Below are 7,125 nucleotides of genomic sequence, written 5' to 3' on the forward strand. Positions count from 1 at the left end.
CTCACGAGCCCGCCTTCTCTCTCTCTCAAAAAAAAAAGTCCAAATTCCTTGACCCATTGATGCTGACAGTGGAGGAAGGAGTCAATAAGCAAAGAAACAAAGAAACACAGAATATGCATGTACGAAGTACTATGGGATAAATTAAACAGGGGGAGGCAGGTGGGGAATGCCAGTAACAAGAGATGGCTTATCTGATGACATGTGGGTGGAGACTGAAGGTGTGTGACAGTGACCCACCCACACACTATCCAGGGAATAGGTTCTATGACAAATCTTAATGTCCGCGTGATTAGCACTTATAATGTAAAGGACACGAGGCATCTGTGTGGCTCAGTTGGTTAAGCGTCCGATTCCCGATTTTGGCTCAGGTCATGATCTCACGGTTGGTGAGTTTGAGTCCCATGTCGGGCTCTGTGCCGACAGCATAGAACCTCCTTGGAATTCTTTGCCCTCTCTCTGCCCCTCCCCGACTTAAACTTTCTCTCTCACAGAAATTAATAAAACTTTTTTAAAAAGACGCTAAGGATACACATACACATGTTTACTACACATGAGTAAAGTTTGAATAATACTAAAATAAAACAAATGTTGACACACCCACTACCCAGCCTGTTAAACAATATTTACTGGTAACTAAGAGAACCCTAAGACCAATCGTTAATGTTGATATTATTTTGTAAAGGAAGTTTTCTGGAAGAATGTTAAAGGGCAAGAGATAAATAGTCAGGTTATATTGCTAAATGAAAGAGGCAGGTGAAAACCAGCCTTTAAAGTTCTGCCCAGGCCAGGACCCACGATGGCCACACTCTTCCTGAGAAACAATGGTGGTCATTACTTCTGTGCATACTTTAGTCCTTGACTCTGTATCAGAAATGCTGGTAATGAGAGCCGGAAAAAAAAAAAAAAAACACCCAAAAAACCAAAAAAACCCCAAAAACAACATGGAGTGGTTCTAGAATAAGAGCACAGGCTCAAACGGTTCTTTTTTTCCCCACATCGCTATCCCTAGCTGGTCTCTTCCCACGGTGATGCCTTACGGCCATAGCGGCCAGTAAAATGGCCTCGCTTATGGGGGTCTCTCTTTGGCTTATCAGCTCTTTTGCTCTGGGAATTATGCATATTATTTGGAACTCATGAGGTCCCTGTGTCTGGGGCAGCACTGAGCTGGGCAGACTCGAGCCACGCAGCTAAGTGTGGACCCATTTCCCCGCTCACGCATCACACCTGGAATGAGATCAGACACTTGATGTGGGACTCAGAAAAAGACCTAAAGATACCTCAACTATACCAGTCTGGAGTGGTTGTCTTTTTTTTTTTTTAAATATTATTTTAATGTTTATTTAGTTTTGAGAAAGAGAGAGAAAGAGTGGGAGAAGGAGAGAGGTGGTGGGGGGGAGAGAGAGAATCTCAAGCAGTCTCTGTGCTGTCAGCACAAAGCCCGACAAGGGGCCTGAACCCACAAACCATGAGATCATGACCTGAGCTGAAGTCAGACCCTCCAGAGACTGAGCCCCACAAGCGGCCCCAGAACGGCTGTCTTGATTACTGTGTTATGCTCCCTGGGACCAGCAGCTAGGTAAAGAACTGAAGTTTCTAACACCTGCTCCCTACAGACGATAGCACCGACCTGTCTCCCGCTTGCCACTCTCCTCTCCAGCCAGGGCAAAGCTCTCTGGTTTGCACAGACCTTTTGTGCTGGCAGATCCCCTTGGCTCAGCATGGGTAGACTACCTTGTAGAGCCACCATGGTGGGAAAGGGCCCAGTTTTCCCCTGGATTCTAAAGATGGTGACGGGGCTCAGGCCGTGCCAGAAGAAGGCACCCTGACATACTGAACTGTTTCAGCCGAAGGAATGTGAGAAACGGCCCTCACTGCCAGTGAGGAAGACAGGAAGGCAGAAGCCTGCCCAGTACCACATAATGCAAATGGCAGGCAGAGAGCCATGACTTTACACGTGGGTGCCATCTGGCCGGGCAGACTGGCAAACATTTTCTTCTTTATTCCGCCACACTAACCCCGTAGATTTGACACTCAGTATGACACATGTTTTATATCTTGGGAAACTAAGATATAAACAGGTTTTTATTCTTCCCATGACACATACAGTCCTGGAATCAGCTTCATGGTTCTCCACCCTTGACCTGGGTGTTTGATAGTAAATACACGTAGAGCTGTGCAGAACCAGGTTTTTCTCTGAAGCTGACTATGTCGTATAGATTGAGAACGATTCTGGAATCATTGAGAGAGATAAACCACAGCTTTGGAAAAAAATAAGTAAATATAGGGATAAATTTGAACACATATTTCCTGAGAGATAAAATAATAATTATGAATCATGGTTTTCTTTTAGAAGAAAAATTAAAGTACACTAAAATATCAATGATAACATATAATTTGGAAGGTAATGAATGGAATTAAATTGTTCTAAGGCCCATGTATTATCTAGGAAGAAAATAAAAGTATTGATACTTTTAAAATCTTGACTGTATGTATATAAATAATAATAATATATAGACATGCCTGCATGGCTCAGTTGGTTAAGTGTCTGACTCTTGATTTCCACTCAGGTCATGATCTCGTGGTTCATGGGATCAAGCCCCACGTCAGGCTCTGTGATAACAGTGCAGAGCCTGCTTGGGACCCTTCCTCCTCCTCTGTCTCTGCCCCTCCCCTGCTCTCCCTCTCTCTTCTCTCAAAACAAATAAACTTAAAACACCAAATAAGATATATAACGTATAATATCATGTACTATAATACGTATTATTTCTTTCAAGTTAACCAATAAAAGAAGAGCAAAAGAGTATATAACTTCTCAACCACTGGAAGGGGAAATGGAATGATAGAAGTCGCCAAGTCCAATGAAGGGACAAACCGAGAGAGGAAACAGGACAGGCAGCACAAATAAAGGGTCATATAAGACCGTGGAGGAATCCTAATTATGTCAGCAGTTGTACCAACTGTAAACAGACTCCGTGCGCCAGCTGGCAGGAAAAATGCTGGGTCTGAAAACTCCAACTTTAATCTATTTATGAGAAAAACATCTGAAACGTTAAAACGTAAAAGTAGGAAGTAAAATGATGAAAAAAGCTTAAGTCCCAAAATGCTGGGGTTAGTTGTATCTGTTTCAGACCAGAAAGATTTCTGGGCAGAACAGCCCACAGAAGACATCCAGTCACTTCCTGACGGTGAAAGACTCAATCCCCAAAGAAGAGAGAATAACTGTAAGGGGTTGTACTCAGAACAGTATCACCTACAAATAAATACATTAATTAATTAATCATAGAATAACTGGAAGAAGAAATTGACAATCGGAGTGAGAGATGAAAATTCGCTTGAGTCAATTACAGAGCCAGCAGACGAAACACGCCAGTATGGGTCTTGAAAAGACGAACAATCAATTACAAACTTGAGCAAGATCCGCGTGCATTCCTGAATACCACACACTTTTTACGGTATGCATGCTCTTTGGGGAAATGACTATATACTAGGTCACAATGTAAACCTACGCAAATCTCTAAAGATTGAAATCCTACAGAATTACTCACTGACAGCAGTGTAATTAAGGGACAAATCAATCACAAAATGACAACCAGAAAAAGCTCGTACCTGGAGAAAGGAAGATACAGACTTCCAAGCTGTCCGTGGGTTAAACAGGAAATGATCGTAAACTAAACCATGTTTAGAAAGGAATGATTACACACACATATCAAAACGTCTCTGAGTACCTTTATGCCGAGAGAGTGAAAAGACTTAGACAAAATGGAAAATTTCCTAAAAAAAAAAAAAAAAACAAAACCACAACTCAACAAAAATTGACTTACAAAAGAATTAAAACCTGAGTCATAACATAACTGTTAAATAAATTGAATCAGTCACTTAAAATCTTCACCCAGAGGACAGGGTGCTTGGGTGGCTCAGTCAGTTAAGCACTGGGTCATGATCTCACAGTTTGTGTGTTGAGGCCCCACATCAGGTTCCATGCTGATAGTGCAGAGCCTGCTTGGGATTCTCTCTCTCTCTCTCTCTCTCTCTCTCTCTCTCTCTCTGCCCCTTTCACACGTGTGCTCTCTCAAAGTAAACTTAAAAAAATAAGAAAATAAAATCTTCCCTAAAAGGAAACTCTAGGTCCAAGTGGCTTCATTGGTTAAGTCCACCAAGCATTCCAGAAACAAATTCAAAAACAAGACAGAGGGAATGGTGGAGCAGCATTATTAAAAGAAAATATATCTGAGAAATAAATAGCGAGAAGAAAGACAGAAGTTAATATATGCATTCTTGTTACTGCACCTGACAGGCCCTTCGAAAGGGCTCGCTATTTGCTTTCCTAGGAGTCACAAAGGACAGACTGGAATCCCGGGAGAAACCATTGCCCTCCAGCATAATCACAGGCAGGACCGACCGAGCCCGTCCCCCTGGGCTGCCAAGGGGCTGGGAGAGGGCCGCACACCCCCCACACGCATGCCCCCTGGCCTCCCTCAGAGCTCATCGGGCCTTTGGCTAAACTCATGCATTAGCTCATTTAATCCTCACACACCACTCTGTTGTGGGTCCGATACTTAGCTTGATTTTACAGATGGAACTGAACTTCAGAAGAGTGACTTTCACGGCCACGTCGCTAGCAGCTGGCGTGGCTGGAATGGAAGACAGGCCACTGGAAAACTCACACCCTTCGCTCTTCCGTAACTATGACGTGAATGGCACTGAGCCTCCCTGCAAGGCCAGCTGGGAATGCGTGCTTTCCCACAACACTCCCCTTCCTTGGCACAGATAAACCAGGGCTATTTCAAAGCAGCATATGGTGCCGAGGGTTGACCTTTGATAGCTGTTTCCAGAATGCCCACAGGATGAAGTCTGGGCCATCGTGCCACATCAGGCGGCCAGCGGTTACACATAACAGGTGTTCAAAACAGCACTTGACAAATATTTATTATCTCCATAAAATAGGGATTAATCATAGACACTATCCCACAGAGGTTTGGGGATCATTAAACGAGTCAATATAGAAAGATGTCACCTACTACAAAGCACAAGATGGCGTCTTCACAAAATACCCAGGACCATTCATTCATGGCCAGCCAGACTCTAAACATCCTTGGTCTATACTGGCTACATCGGATCCCTTGTCTGTCCAGCCCCAGCTGCGTCCTCCTTTCTGATGAGCAACAACTCCCAGTTACGAAGAACACCCAAATTTCACGATTTTTGCTCCTTTCAGGGAAGAAACATCCTGCTTCTGAAGGGGTGGCTGGAGGATGATCACTTCAATTCAATTCCCCGGCGTACACGTCTCCCCAGGGCCCCTGGCTTCATCACCAGAGCTGAGGAGCCGCCTTGTGGAGTAAATCTCCCATCCCGACACGACTCCCCTCCCCCCACCCCCATGGCTGCACCGGGGTCGGCCCTTTACTCCTCCGGAGATTCTGCTGCATGAATCAGTCCAGTGGGTAACACCGCGTCTCGGGGACCGTGACTCACGCTTCACCCACAGTTCCTATTTTTATCGCTGCCTGTGTGTTGTGGGGTTTTAAAATAGAGGTTGGCTTTCCCGAGCCTTTGTATTCAAACTCATTCTTAGCTTGAAAGAAAAGAATTTGTAGAGTCAAATTTAAAGAAGAGCCTTCTCGTACGCCGGTGACCAAGCAGCTGCTCCCAGGGCGCCGGGACGCAGGAGGGCGCATCCGCTTAGCCGCCAGCACCTTCTGCTGCTCCTTCGGTCCTGAGCAAGACCACCAGGCGGCCGCTGTCCCGGACACGTACTGGGCTCGATGCCGCAGACAAAATGACGTACCGCATTCAGCGCCTAATGAATCTGACCTCCACATGTGAACAGAATGGAAATCTGGGAATGTGCTGAATTGGAGAGCGAGGTCGTGCCAGACAGCTCACAGCTCTGACCTAGGACTTTAGCGTAGGGGACACACATCTCACAACCCAGAAACTCAACTCTGTTCCAAAAGAATTTTATAAATCTCTATTTCCAGCTCCCCTTCTGTGGCTAGCCGCGAACTTAATAGCTGTTACCGTTTTAAAGAAGAATCCATTTGGGAAGAGGAGCTGTTTTTACTTTATATACATCTGTTTGATTTTACTTTGTTATTTTACAAAAAAAGGGTCTAGTCTCCCTAACTCCTAATGAATCCTCTTTGGGCCAGACCCAGATGAGCTCTGTTACCCCACAGAAGAGCAGATGATTGGTGGTGGTGCTTTACAATATTCTATGTTCTTGCGCCAGAGCACGTGTGGGAAGCCACCCTGTAAAAGCAGATGTTAGGACTGATAGATCTAGAGAGGATTATCAGGAAATTGGGCTTCTAAAATATATATGGAGGTGCCTGGGTGGCTCCGTTGGTTAGGCGTCTGACTTCAGCTTAGGTCATGACCTCATGGTTTGTGGGTTCGAGCCCCGCGTCCCGCTCTGTGCTGAAAGCTCAGAGCCTGCAGCCTGCTTCGGATTCTGTGTCTCCCTCTCTGCCTCTCCCCGACTCGCGCTCTGTCTCTGTCTCAATAATAAACATTAAAATTTTAATATATATGATGTTCCAGTGCCAGAATACACAGTTCAATGAAAGCCGGAAGTCGAGCTGGGGGATCAAAGGGGAGGGCAGGCTGTGAGTAGGGACAACCCCACTGGCCCCATAACTGAGAACCTGCAAGGTCAAGGCCATCTAGAGGAGCGGGACGGACAAGCCCTGGGAACGTCCCTCTCTGGCTCTCTTCAGTTGTTTGACTCTGCTTAGCAAAGCACTTCCAGGCAAGACTGTGACTGTCGCTGTTTCGCTGGTCCTAAGCTGTGTGGCATTTTGGATTCTGCAAATCATCCAGGACGGCCAGATGGCTTCCCAGGTTTAACTGTCTGGCAAGATGCACAGCGGAGGGACGGCACACCCATCCAGCAAGTACACCGCCCTGTCTCCGCAATGCAAACGGGGTGATTTTCTGCCCGTAACACCTGCTGAGTTTAGGGTTTCCCCTGGACGTGCTCTGCGGTCTTGCTCTGGTGCCAGGACAAGACACTGAGGTCTCTGAATTCTAAAGATCACGGGGCTACTCCTCTAATGCATGGAACCTGTGACACTGACCGTCTGCACAGCCATTCGGGCAGAGTGGAAAACCACTGCACACCCC

This window comes from Hyaena hyaena, unplaced genomic scaffold (assembly GCF_003009895.1).
Source record: "Hyaena hyaena isolate Hyena2069 unplaced genomic scaffold, ASM300989v1 scaffold_51, whole genome shotgun sequence".
NCBI classification, from domain to species: Eukaryota; Metazoa; Chordata; class Mammalia; order Carnivora; family Hyaenidae; genus Hyaena; species Hyaena hyaena.